This window comes from Azolla caroliniana, unplaced genomic scaffold, assembly GCF_043228905.1.
Source record: "Azolla caroliniana isolate FFs.n. ecotype wild unplaced genomic scaffold, voAzoCaro1.0.p SCAF_13, whole genome shotgun sequence".
Lineage (NCBI taxonomy): Eukaryota > Viridiplantae > Streptophyta > Polypodiopsida > Salviniales > Salviniaceae > Azolla > Azolla caroliniana.
The window spans coordinates 14,323,455-14,338,021 of record NW_028230448.1 but is presented as its reverse complement, the minus strand read 5'-3'; the positions used below and the strand labels follow the sequence as shown (position 1 = coordinate 14,338,021).

Here is a 14,567-nt window from a genome sequence, read left to right as displayed (position 1 = left end):
TAGTTCGGGTCGGCAACTCGCAACACTGTGACATCATTGGAATCGGCACAGTAGAGCTCAACCTTGCAGGTGGCTCTACACTTGTACTCCACAATGTCCGACATGTACCCGAGCTCTCAAGGCCATTGATCTCAGTCGGACAACTAGATGAAGACGGCATTCGTGCCGGTTTTTCTTCGGGAGGGTGGACACTCCACAGGGGGAACCTCCTGCTTGCTAGAGGACCCAAGATACACTCACTGTATCCGTTACATGTTACGCTCAGAGAGGGTAACCTGTTTTTGGTGGATATTCCTGTGTCATCACTATGGCACAGAAGATTAGGACACCTCAGCAAGGCCGGCATCACGCACCTATCTAGAGCCGGATACATCCCTAAACTCTCCTTCTCCGACCATCAATTCTGCGAGCATTGCCAGTATGGCAAACAAGCAGCCGCATCACACCCGACATCAGCACCAAGAGAAACGAGACCTCTCGATTTGGTCCACTCGGACGTCTGTGGCCCAATGCCGCATCAGTCTCTTGGCGGTGCCTCTTACTTCGTCAGTTTTATTGACGATTCGACTCGAAAGGTGTGGGCTTATCCAATTCGCACCAAAGATCGTGTCTTCTCGATCTTCACCGATTGGCTCGCTATGGTGGAAAATCAAACCGACCGAAAGCTGAAATGCTTTCGAACCGACAACGGGGGAGAGTTTAAATCCGAAGAATTCGTCAAATTCTGCCGACAACGCGGCATCCGACGTGAACTTACGGCACCACACAGTCCGGAGCAAAACGGGATTGCAGAACGAATGAATCGGACAATCCAAGAACGGACAGTTTCCATGCTCCAACACTCCGGACTGTCGGATGGCTTCTGGGCAGAGGCTCTACTCACGGCAGTACACATAATCAATATGTCGCCAAGTAGACCTCTAGGACTTCAAATTCCTCAGGAACTATGGATCGGCAGTAAGCCGAATTACGACAAGCTGAGGATCTTCGGATGCGAGGCGTACGCCCTCATTCCGAAAGATGATCGCCGAAAACTTGCACCTCGGTCCAGGAAATGCATTTTCCTCGGATATGGATCCGACGGCGAAATGGGATACCGACTCTGGGACCCCGAACGCAGACAAATCGTTCGAAGTTCGGACGTTGTGTTCAACGAGTCGGCTATGAATCCATCAGTCGAAAAACCGATCGAAGTCCGAAGGGTAACATTTTCCGATGTGCCGACCCTTCAAGAAGGCCCTGCTCTCAACACACGGTCAGCTTCACGGGTAGCTGAACCTTACACTACCGACTCGGACAACCCCGACTCGGCACAGCAGAACAATCCGCTTTCGGACCATCCGGCCTTGATACCCGATGCGACCAGTCCAATCTTACCTCGCCGATCCGAGAGACTGTCGCAACCTCCGGAGAGGTATTCTCCTGGAATTTTCTTCACCGACGCCGGCGAACCGACGTCTTACGAAGAAGCATCGACATCTGTCGATTCCGCCACCTGGCATCTGGCGATGGAGTCGGAAATGCACTCCATTCGGGCAAACAAGACTTGGGATCTGGTCGAATTACCTAGGAACCGACGTGCTCTTCCTTGCAAGTGGGTTTATCGACTAAAAGAGACGTCTGATTCGACCACCCCAAAGTACAAGGCCAGATTAGTTGCGAAGGGCTTCCGACAAGAATATGGCGTCGACTTCGACGAGATTTTTTCACCAGTGGTGAAAATGACAACCCTTCGTTTTCTACTCGGCGTAGTGGCAGCCGACAACTTGGAGCTGATTCAGCTAGATGTCAAAACAGCATTCCTCCATGGTGATCTTGACGAGGAAATTTATATGGAGCAGCCAAAAGGCTTCGTGGCAACCGGCCAAGAACATCTAGTCTGCCGACTCAGGAAGAGTCTATACGGCCTCAAACAGGCACCACGACAATGGTACAAGAAGTTCGACGACTTCATCCAATCGATCGGCTTCTCAAAAAGCGATGAGGACCATTGTCTCTTTACCAACACAGCTCAAGATGGATCACCCATCTTCCTCATCATTTACGTGGACTACATGCTAATTTCTGGACGCCACGCGGGCGAACTTGCCGATCTCATTCGGCAACTGCGGTTGAAGTTTGCCATGAAGGACCTCGGTCCGGCACGACACATCCTTGGCATGAAAATTAGTCGGCATCGCGATAAACGACATCTTTTTTTGTCTCAGACCGACTATATCGGACGTGTCTTAGAACGCTTCAACATGCAATCAGCCAAATCTGCTTCAACCCCGCTCCCTATGAATCTTCGGCTCTCTCAGCGAGACTGCCCGACATCCGGTCCGGAGGGGGAAGATATGAAGTCGGTACCGTATGCACCGGCAGTCGGCTCCCTTATGTACCTGATGGTCGCGACACGGCCTGATATTTCTCACGCCGTAGGAGTCGTTAGCAGATTTATGCACAATCCTGGCCGATCGCATTGGAACGCAGTCAAGCATGTGTTCAGATATCTGGCTGGCACAAAAGACCACGGCATTCTTTTCGGTCCGAACCGAACCTCAGGCGTAGTCGGTTACACCGACTCGGACTTCGCCGGCTGTATAGACAGTCGGAAATCAACAACCGGATACTGCTTCAAATTCGGCAATGGAGCAATCTCGTGGAAGTCGAAACTTCAGGAGTGCACAGCGACCTCAACGACCGAAGCAGAATATGTAGCTGCGTCCGACGCAGCAAAAGAAGCTTTGTGGCTCGGTCGGCTGGCGCACACGTTTCGACAAGTCGACCATGACTCGGCCCCAGTTGTCTACAGCGACAGTCAAGGTGCTGTTGCCTTGTCAAAAAATCCGGTTCACCACAACGCCTCCAAACATATCGACGTTCGATATCACTTCGTTCGGGACTGCGTCATCTCAGGGAAAATCGGTCTAGAGAAAATATCCACAACCGACAATGTCGCAGATGGAATGACCAAGTGTCTCTTGGCAGACCGCTTTCGGTCTCTTCGGCATCAGATGGGCGTAACGACAAACCAGTCCGGTTAGAGCCGGACACAGCGCAGGATGGTTTCCGACAACCGACATCAGTTCCTTAATGATCGGCTTCAACTGTTCCGACCCGACCAGTTCGGTCTTCTGCCTTCGGACCCTGCCGACTCGAACAAAGCTGATATGTCCGAGAACCTAAGTCTATACCTGTAATCTTAGATAACCCATGTATACGCCCATTACGGGGGAGTGTCGAATACATGTGTATAATGGACGTATTCACACTATCCCGTTTTGGCCATTTATGTAATTAGCATAAAGGGTAGTTGCCCTAAGTCGGTCACTATATATAGTGACCTTGTAACCTTTTTGTAAGGTTGGATGTTGTATTATTACTTTGTGGAATAAGAAACTCTTTTGTGTCCCTCTCTCTCTCTCTCACTCTCTCTCTGTGCAACGACATAGAAACAGTCATACGCAGGTATTCAGCAGCACTCGAATGCTCCTTAATCTTCCGCACTGATGACTTTGTCTCCAACACTTCTCGCAGTCTCCGATGTGGTTCGAGACGAATTTCCGACACCCGTCCGGTCCGACTGTTTCGTCCTTATCCTCCATTGGACATCCCTTAATTAGAATGTCATCCAAAAACGGCATGGTGATGTCCGATATGCAAGAATGGGTGTAATGTATGTACATAAATATTCATGGATATAGGTATATATGCACGTGTGATATATGAATGTAGGTATATATGCATGTATATGATATGCATGTGTGATTTGTGTTATGTTTGTGTGTGTATGTATGTACATATTGTATTGTATTGTATGTATGCAATGTGTGTATATGTGTATGTATGTGTGTACACTGTATATGTAATATGTAATTTATTTTTTGTGTGTTTGGTTTGCATATAATTGTGTGTATAATAATATATGTGTGTAATATGTAATATATGTTGTAAGGATGTGTATGTATACATACATGTAATATGTAATTTTTATGTATGTATTATGTATATATGTATGTCAAATATATGGCCGATTCTAATATGTATGTAGTATGTAATGCATGTATGTACATATTTACATATAATAATATATATTTGTACATATATTTATGTTTAGTCAGCATGCATGTATAAATTGGTGTAATGTATGTACATACATATTCATGGATGTAATATTTGAATGTAGGTATATATGGATGCATGCATATATATGTATGTATGTATGTATGTATGTATGTATGTATGTATGTATATATGCTACTTCAAATTTGAGTAGTGTTTGCATAATATATTCTTTACTATTTCATTGTTTGCAATCACTTCGTACATCATTTCCGAACTAACCGGAATCGTCCGGTCTTCGGCGAGGCCTTCTTCGAACACCTTCTTTACTTCCCCAAGGTGTCGTCGAAAGAGACCGCCTCCACGGCTCCACCAATCTCATCATTGGGGCCTAGGACCCCGCACGCCTTGCGACGTTCCTCTGCCCGTTTCTTCTCTTGGCCGCTAATGCCGGTTATTGTACAACCTCCATTGTTGGAGAACAAAAATTTCCTATCTATAGTACAGGGTTTGCTTCCTATGGTACACGTGTCGGGTGTTTCGGGGGAGTACGGACTATAACGGCCCCACGCCTTGATAGCCTTGTCTAAAAATCCCCTCGACTTTCGCTGCCAAGGGTCTCATGGTTGCGCTTGTGGTTCGGTCGCACCATTAGAAATTGGACGGAGTGTCGCCCGTCTTGGCTCTTCACGCGCGTTGTTACTTGCGTGCTTGTAGAAAGGGGCGGGACCACGGGGGTCTTTCACCCGTACGTTCGAACAGGCCCCATGTAGTTCTTCCGTGGCGCGCGTCGCTGCCTGTATCTTCCAGCCATGCTTGGTGTTGATCGGCCATTTACCCTTCTTGTAGAAATCCATGGACATCAGGTTGATTTTGGATCCATGGTCTACCAACGCCACCACCGGTTCCAGAACGTTGCCGATCCGTACAGGGGTTTCCGTAGTCGCCCTGGCCCAATGCGGCTTCGTGTAGTGGCTTCCCGCCAGCTCATCTTCCAAGGCTCCGTCTTCCAGGTGCGTGGTCCGCACTTCCACCGGCTTCTCCGGTTCCGGCTTCGTCGAGAGCCTCTTCCACTTCACCAAGTCTACGATAGAGTCGTGGAACTCCCTCTTGGCGATTCCCAGCACCTCCCGCAACGACAACTCCACTTTACTGTCGAGGATTCGCTCTTCAAGGACCTTCCGTAGGTCCGTTGCCCTCTCGATTTCGGTGCTCAACCGAAACCCCGCTTGCTTCTTGCCATCCGGCACGCCTGGGTTGTCGGCACCGTTCGGTTTCGGTCCGAACCGGGTCTCATACCTCGGGGGGCCAACCCCTCCGGCCTTTCCTGCCTGTTTGTCCTCCATCAGAACCTCGTAGTTCTGGCAAGCGGCTTCTACGAAGCCCGTTTTCTCTTCGACCGGATCGTCCCAACCGGTGACCTCCTGGACCCGCTGTTCCGCGCGGTCCGCCTCTTCCTTCCTCAGCCAAACTCCGGAGAGGCCTTCTAGCACTAGTGGCCAGAATCCGGCGTCCTTCGCCTTCCGGGTCTCATCACCCCCGATCCGAATTCCTGCCGACACTGAGTAGTTAACGAATCGATGCACGTCCTGGTATAGCCCCGGCCACAAGTACTTCTCCTTCAGCTTCTCGAACGTGGCCCACGTTCCGTGGTGTCCGACCCATGGGCTCTCGTGGAATGCCGCCAGTAGTTTCCCCTGTTCTTCGTTCTTTGCCACTACTCGGAGTGGGATGTCGCTTTTCTTCTTTGGGTGCTTCTATAAGCACCCATCCCGCAGGAAGAATCGGTACGCCTTCCTCCGTATCTGGCTCGCCTTCTCTCTCGCCCATGCTGCGTCCGGCGTCATTGTCCGTAGGAACCTTCCGATTTGGAGCCACTCCCCTTCGTACCTGCTTTCGTCAAATTCGTTAAGCGCCGGAGTGTTCCCTTCCCTCGTCGTTACGTTAGCCGACCCGAAGAAGTCCTCGCTGACTTCTTCGTCTTCCGAAACCATGCTGTCTTCGTCATTGAACCCTGCCCTCGAAAGCATGTCAGCCATGGCATTGTCCTTTATGGAGATGTGCCGTATCTCCGGGTTCAGGGACTTAATGTACGCTATCCATCGGAGCACGCACATCCGGAAACCATGCCGAGTATCGGCAGGCAGTCCGTCTCGATAATCACCTCCGTGCCGATCAGATAATCCTTGTCGGCCTTGACCGCTAAAACGACACCCCAAAGTTCGCGCTTAACTTGGGCGTACCCTCGCTGCCACTCGCTCAATACCTTCTCCCCGAACTGGATCGGGAATCATACGGCGCCCTTGTCCTCCTGACTGATTACCCACCCGATCCCGGTCGGGCTGGTGTCCACCGTTACGCAGATGGGAACATCCTTGCCGTAAACCGCTTTACGGAGAGCCGGCGCTGCCGTAAGCGCGTCCTTTAGTCTCCGAACCGACTCCGTGTGCCCCGTCCTCCACTAAAAGCTACGCCCCTTTTTCAATAGTCCGTAGAGGGGTTCCGCGACATGTGCGTAGTGTGGGATCCAGATGTGGTAGAACGCGCATACCCCCAAGAATCTTTGTTGACCGGTTGTAGGTCCTGGATGAAGCGCAACGTGCCGTTCTTCTTCGGCACCGTAAACCACCGATTCGAATACGGGGCACTCGACGGTTCGAGGATGCCCATCTCCACCTTTTGCTTTAGGAGCTCCATCAACTTCGGGATGTGAGCTCTTGGCACCGGAATCGGCTTGAGATTCCACGGTACATGCGGCACCGTGAAGATTACCATCGGTTCGACAACTGTCGGGTCTACGCACCCGATCTCCTCTGGTGAGAATGCGAAAGCCTTCCTGTGCCTCTCGAGCATTCTCTGAAACCGGTCCTCCTCCGCCGGCAGTAGGAAGCCGGCCCCACCGACCTTGAGCTCCCGTAGCGTTATGTCGGTGAACCGGTGCCCTGTGCCAGCCGGATTTCGTAAACTTGGGTCCGACGCGACCCCTTTTATCCGCTCCTCGCTGCTCTCCGGCAAGGGTGCCGCGAATGGCCTCACCTTCCGGTCCACAGTCTTGTATTTTGTATCCACGTGGGCCATCCGATCGACCCGATCCTTTCCCCGAAGTCTGCGATGACTTCATACATTCCCATTGACCCTACCGGAACGGTCCAGTCTTCCCTAAGGTCATCACCGATCACCTTTCGTAGTTCGCCCAAGGTGTCGTTAAAAGAGACCGCCTCCACGACGCCGCTGATGTCCTTGTCGGGGAAGAGGACTACGCATCCCCTGAGCCGCTCCTCCGCTCGCTTCCTCTCCCGTGTGGTGACGCCGGTCATAGTACAACCTCCGTTGTCGGAGAACCAAAACTTCCTACCCATGGTACAAGTCTTCTTCTGTACTGTACATTTGTGGGGTTGTTCCCAGGAGTCCGGTCTATCGCGGCCCCACGCCTTGATAGCCCTCTCTAAAAATCCCCTCGGGTTTCACTGTCGAGGGCCTCGTTGTTACGCTCGTGGTTTGGTCGCACCGTTAGGAACTGGACCGAGTGGCACCCATCCTGGCTTTTGACTCTTGCATAGGTTGAACCGTTGTCCAGCACCTTGGTCTCCATCCGTGCTACCGTGATATATGGCTCTCCTAGTATAACTGGATGCGAGGACGTCTCCTGCACGAAGAAGTGCTGGTCGATCTCGACATCGTCGAGTTTCACCCGTACGTTCGGACAGGCCCCATGTAGTTCTTCCGTGGCGCGCGTCGCTGCCCGTATCTTCTAGCCATGCTTGGTGTTGATCGGCCATTTACCCTTCTTGTAGAAATCCATGGACATCAGGTTGATTTCGGATCCATGGTCTACCAACGCCACCACCGGTTCCAGAACGTTGCCGATCCGTACAGGGGTTTCCGTAGTCGCCCTGGCCCAATGCGGCTTCGTGTAGTGGCTTCCCGCCAGCTCATCTTCCAAGGCTCCGTCTTCTAGGTGCGTGGTCTGCACTTCCACCGGCTTCTCCGGTTCCGGCTCCGTCGAGAGCCTCTTCTGCTTCACCAAGTCTACGATAGAGTCGTGGAACTCCCTCTTGGCGATTCCCAGCACCTCCCGCAACGACAACTCCACTTTACTGTCGAGGATTCGCTCTTCAAGGACCTTCCGTAGGTCCGTTGCCCTCTCGATTTCGGTGCTCAACCGAAACCCCGCTTGCTTCTTCCCATCCGGCACGCCTGGGTTGCCGGCACCGGTCGGTTTCGGTCCGAACCGGGTCTCATACCTCGGGGGGCCAACCCCTCCGGCCTTTCCTGCCTGTTTGTCCTCCATCAGAACCTCGTAGTTCTGGCAAGCGGCTTCTACGAAGCCCGTTTTCTCTTCGACCGGATCGTCCCAACCGGTGACCTCCTGGACCCGCTGTTCCGCGCGGTCCGCCTCTTCCTTCCTCAGCCAAACTCCGGAGAGGCCTTCTAGCACTAGCGGCCAGAATCCGGAGTCCTTCGCCTTTCGGGTCTCATCACCCCCGACCCGAATTCCCGCCGACACTGAGTAGTTAACGGCTTCGACGTGCCGTGCCGCGGCCTCATCCATCAACCTCTTCATTACGCCGCACCCCGTATTCAGTTCCAGGGCTCTCCGGGTCTCGCTCGCATGCACCCGCCCGTTCCAGAGGTACACCACGTTGGTCCTGAGCGCGTCGGCGAAATCCGCGCAGTCCTTCCGAATGTGACCGATCGTGTCACACCACATGCACCGCTGCCCAGCCAGCGGCCTCTGGTCGCGAGGTTGTTCACCGCTGTCTCTCCGGGCTTGTGCATCCACCGACTTGACAAACAACAATACTCGACTTGTTTCGAGCACCATCCGGTCCAACGTCGACAGCCGCGCGAACCGTTTTTCGAACTCCTGGAGGAGTACCGACGTGTTCCTCCCTTTTCCGAGGCTTTCCACCCACGCCATGAAGTCCCGCCTCGACAGCCGGAGCGAGTCGTCAAACCCGTACTTCTCGAGGAGCTGCAGCTCGAACTCCTCCCAAGTCTGGCATCCGGTCAGCACCTCGAGCACCTCCGCATGGATGCCCGGCGTCACCACCTGAGGGAATCCGGACATCCGCCTGTCCACCGGGATATCCCTCATGATCATTTCGGCCCGGTAAGCCTCCAAATAACTTGTGGCGTCTTTCCCTCCGAAACAGCCTATGGAGCCGACGATTGATTCAATGGCTCTGTCGAGGGTACCCGTTCCCTCACGAGCGCTCACCAGCCGGTCGACGGCCACCGCCATTGCCTCTGCTAGCTCCGATCCCCTCATCTTTCGACTCCTTTGCCGCCATTTCACGTTGGGTTCACCAAAGATGTCGCGTTGTTACGCGCGTGCGTGTAGAAAGGGGCGGGACCATAGGGGCTCTTGGACTGAGGAGCGAGAGAGAGAGAGACAGAGAGAGAGAGACAGAGAGAGAGAGAATCACCAACACGTAGAAGCGAGAAAGAGAGATATAGAACGTAACACTTAATTATAATGACAGAGATTACAAACTCCGACAGTTACAACCGACAAAGCGGCGACGGACTTGGCACGGGGACCCTACTCACGCACACCGACGACAATCACACGACTCAAAGAAACAAAAGGGGGAAAGGGAGCGACTCTGCTGGAAGCACACGAGCTGTCCACGAAGCAGAGGCATCGACCTCCCAATACCTGCAGAGAGCGACGATTCGAGTCGAAGGGAGAGAGCCCCGCCTTCCGTTCTACAACAACACTTTTCTTCCTCCTCGCGCGCGATGCCCGTTTTCCCTTGTCCTCTTCCCTTTATTCCCTGTCCCTTTGACCGGGATATGCACAATCCCCCCCTAATAAATGCGTGCCGCTTAAATGCGTGCGGCTTAGTATTTACATCCACCGGTTCGTGTACAAAATGTCAAGTTATGCGTCCATCCATGTAAGGGCCGGTTTACGCGCTTTCTCTCCGATTCCGCCTATGGCCGGTTTTCTTCACGACTGTGAGGGTCCAGCCCCTCCAGCCTTCCTTGCACGCTTGTCTTCTACCAGAACATCGTAGTTCTGGCACGCGGCTTCCAGGAAGCCAGACTTTTCCTCGACCGGATCACTCCACCTGGTGACCTCCTGGACCCGTCTTTCCACGCGGTCCGCTTCCTCCTTCCTCAACCGCACGCCAACGAGGCCTTCTAGCACCAACGGCCAGAATCCGGAGTCCTTTGTCTTCCGGCTTTCGTCACTCCCGACCCGGATTCCTGCCAACACTGAGTAGTGGATGGTCTTCGTTTGGCCCACCGTTGCTTCTTCCATCAGCCTCTTCATTCCTCCTCGTCCGATATTCAGCTCCAGGGCTCTCTGGGTCTCGCTAGCGTGCACCCGTCCGTTCCACAGGTACACCACGTTAGCCCTCATCGCTTTTGCAAAGTCCAGGCAGTCCTTTTGGATGTGACTGACCGCGTCACACCACAAGCACTGATGCCCACTCGGAGGCCTTCGGTCGCCAGGCTGCTCACCGTCATCCCTCCTTGCATGTGCAATCTGGAGGTCCCGTACCATCTGCGTCAGTTCTTCCAGAGCCGCTCCTCCGGACGGGCCCTTGACTACGCCGGTCGAAGTCGAGCTTGTCTCAAGCCAATCCCGGGTTTCCTCCCTTCGCGCCGGCGGGGGTCCCTCGAGTTTTCTTGCCGCAACCGCTCCTGCCCCCGACGAGCCCTTCTTGACCCACTCACGCCGTTTGTCGAAACGGCTGCAGACCCCTTTAACCACGGCCCAGTCGGCCGTCAGCCCATCGTCCGTCCCGAGCAGGAGACCCACTTGCTCTCAATCCCGCACGTCCACAACTTTGACGAATAAAAGGACATGGCTCGTGTCCAATACAGTCTTGTCCAGTGCTGAAAGATATGCGAAGCGTTCCTCAAACTCCTGGAGGAGCACCAACACAGTCCTCCCCTTTCCAGGGGTCTCCACCCAATCCATGAAGTCCCGCTTCGATAGCCGAAGCGCGCCATCAAGCCCGTACCACTCGAGGAGCCGCGCTTCGAATTCTCCCCAGGTCCGACATCCAGCCTGCACCTCGAGCACCTCTGCGTGGATGCCCGGTGTCGCAACCGGAGGGAACCCAACCAAATGCCTTTCCTCCGGGATGTCCCTCATCACCATTTCGACCTGGTAGGCCACCAAATAACTCGTGGCATCCTTACCATCGAACCGGCATATTGTGCCGACAATTGCTTCAATGGCCCTGTCGAAGGTGCCAGTGCCCTCGTGAGCACTTACTATTCGATCGACTGCTACCGCCATGGCTTCGGTGAGCTCTGATCCCCTCATCTTCGATTCCTCTGTCTCCTTTTCCCACGTTGGGTTCACTAAATATGTCACGTTATTTTGGACGCGCAGGAGAAGCCAAAACGGGACCGCAGGGGGTCCTGAACCAAGGAATAGCCGAACAATGGGAGGAGCACCATGAAACCACGGCCGAGCAGCGCTCATAGATACATAGAGAATTCACAATCAAGATCGAACAACGAATAAGGCAAATATATATATATATATATATATATATATAATCAAGATTACAACCGGCTAGCGGGTAAGTGCCAACTCCCTGACACATACTCACACAACGCACACAACAACAAGAGATGGAGCCTATGCTAGAAGCACTCGGGATTTCCACGAAGCAGAGGTAGCCTCCCAAAACCTATAGAGAACGATGAAAGACAGAGGAGAAGAGCTTGGTTCTAGTCCGACAGCACTTAGTCCTCGACAACACGATACCCACTAAGTCCCTTTTCCTCTCCTTTTATAGCCCAAGGACAGAGAACCGTTACAGACTATTACATCTCTTTTATTCTCTACCTAATGAATACGTGCTACCTAGGATATTCACTCGCCAACGTGTACCTAACTATGTACAATACATCAAAGCGTGTGCCCTTCTGTAAGGGCCGATTAACGAACACTATTCACCGATTCCTCCTAGGGACGGATTTCTCCACGACACCGTGCAAGTTGGAACCTTGCAGTCGACGACTCTCCTTTTGTCGAGGCTATTATCAATAAACACATCCTCGCAAGTTCCACTGTGCACTAGGAGCCGGGTGAAGAATACATGATTACGAAAAAGCGGTCCTCTTGGACAAGTAGTTAAGGCGACTGACATAAAATCAGTTGGGATCGCCTATACATGTTTGAACCTTGCATCCGAGGACTCCTCTTTTGTCGGGGTTACTACTAATAACCACGTCCTCATAAGTGCCACTTTGCCCTTTGTTCAATGTTGGGAAAACAAGGCGAAAAAGTGGTCCACTTTGTCGATTGCTTAAGACGACATAATTGAAATATGTTGGGTTCCCTTGCTTAATAAAATATGATTATGAAAAATCAGTCGGCTTGACATAGTGGTTAAGGTGACAGACTTGAAAATGCATGGTTTCGCTCGCTCAAGTTAAACCCTACAACCGACGAAACCCATAATTTCATGATGACTTGCCCGAGTCAATAAGACGACAAACTCAAAATTTTTTGGGTTCGCTAGCTCACGACCGAATATTACAATCGATGAATCACGTGTTGCCAAAATTACTATCAATAACAAGGTTATCATAACCACGCCCTTTGTTCCAAATTAAGAAAATAAGATTGCAAAAAACTAGTCGGTTTAGCCGAGTGGTTAAGGCGACAGACTTAAAATTTGTTGGGTTCGGGCACGTAGGTTCGAACCCTGTAGCCGAAAACTACCCTTTTGTCTAGGTTCCTTCCAATAACCACATCATCGTAGGTGCCACCATGCCCTCTATGCTAGGTTAAGAAGAAGACTCGGAATCTGTTGGGTTCGCTAGCTCACGATCAAACACTACAACCGATGACTACCTTTTTGCTAGGGTTATTATCAATAACCACGTCGTCGTAGGTGCCAACATAACCGCATAAGTTTGAACCTAGCAGCCAATGAAACGCATTTTGATAGGGTTACTATCAATAACCACGTCAAGGTAGATGTCATTGTGCTCTTTGTCCAAGGAAAACGAAACTAGATTCGATGAAAATGTGGTTGGCATGGCGAAGTGGTTAAGGCGACAGACTCGAAATTTGTTGGGTTCGCCCACGCACGTTCAACCCTGCAGCCTACGACTCCCCTTTTGTCCGGGTTACTACCAATAACCACATCGTCGTAGGTGCCGCCATGCCCACCGTGCCAAGCTTAAGATGAACAAACAGTTGCCCTGGCCGAGTGGTTAATACGAAGACTCAAAATTTGTTGGATTCGCTAGATCACGATCGAACATTACAACCGACGCCTCCCCTTTTGTCAGTGTTACTATCAATAATCACATTATCATAGTTGTCGCCACGCCCTTTGTTCCAAAATAGGAAACAAGATTCCACAAAACTAGTCGGTTTGGCCGAGTGGTTAAGGCGACAGACTTGAAATCTGTTGGGTTCGCCCGCGTAGGTTCAAACCCTGCAGCCGACGACTACCCTTTTGTCCGGGTTACTACCAATAACCTCATCATCGTAGATGCCACCATGCCCTCTATGCGAGGTTATCACGAAGACTCGGAATCTATTGGGTTCGCTAGCTCACAATCAAACACTACAACTGATGACTACATTGTTGTTAGGGCCACGTTGTCATAATTGCCGCCACGCCATTAGTGACAGGTTATGAAAATAAGATTGCAGGAAACTAGTCTATTTGGCCGAGTGGTTAAGGTAACAGACTTGAAATCTGTTGGGTTCGCTCACGTAGGTTCGAACCCTGCAACAGAGCACTCCCCTTTTTTCGGGGTTATTATCAATAACGAACGTCGCCGTAGTTGCCGACGTGCCGTTTGTGCCAGGTTAAGAAATTAATATTATGGAAAAGTCATCGTTTCGGCCGAGTATTGAACGCTAAAAACTTTGAATCTGTTTGGTTTGCCCGGGAAAGTTCGCACCCTCGAGGGGGGGGAGGGTTACCTGTAGCCGAGTGCACTAGGAGCCGGGTGAAGAATACATGATTACGAAAAAGCGGTCCTCTTGGACAAGTAGTTAAGGCGACTGACATAAAATCAGTTGGGATCGCCTATACATGTTTGAACCTTGCATATGAAGACTCCCCTTTTGTCGGGGTTACTACTAATAACCACGTCCTCATAAGTGCCACTTTGCCCTTTGTTCCATGTTGGGAAATTAAGGCGAAAAAGAAGTCCACTTTGTCGATTGGTTAAGACGACATAATTGAAATATGTTGGGTTCCCTTGCTTAATAAAATATGATTATGAAAAATCAGTCGGCTTGGCCTAGTGGTTAAGGTGACAGACTTGAAAATGCGTGGTTTCGCCCGCTCAAGTTAAACCCTACAACCGACGAAACCCATAATTTCATGGATGACTTGCCTGAGTCAATAAGACGACAGACTCAAAATTTGTTGGGTTCGCTAGCTCACGACCAAATATTACAACCGATGACTCACGTGTTGTCAGTATTACTATCAATAACAAGGTTATCATAACCACTCCCTTTGTTCCAAATTAAGAAAATAAGATTGCAAAAAACTAGTCGGTTTAGATGAGTGGTT

The 14,567-nt window shown here is 51.4% G+C and overlaps 3 non-coding genes across 3 annotated transcripts; all 3 read left to right on the top strand.

Annotated features, from left to right (window-relative positions):
• The first annotated feature begins 12,659 nt into the window (after window positions 1-12,659).
• TRNAL-UAA (transfer RNA leucine (anticodon UAA)) lies at window positions 12,660-12,740 on the top strand. The gene has a single exon. It is a non-coding gene; the product is annotated as a tRNA-Leu (tRNA).
• Window positions 12,741-13,400: 660 nt separating this feature from the next.
• TRNAS-UGA (transfer RNA serine (anticodon UGA)) lies at window positions 13,401-13,481 on the top strand. The gene has a single exon. It is a non-coding gene; the product is annotated as a tRNA-Ser (tRNA).
• A 216-nt stretch (window positions 13,482-13,697) lies between these two features.
• On the top strand, window positions 13,698-13,779 carry TRNAS-UGA (transfer RNA serine (anticodon UGA)). Its single transcript has one exon. It is a non-coding gene; the product is annotated as a tRNA-Ser (tRNA).
• The last annotated feature ends 788 nt before the right edge of the window (window positions 13,780-14,567 follow it).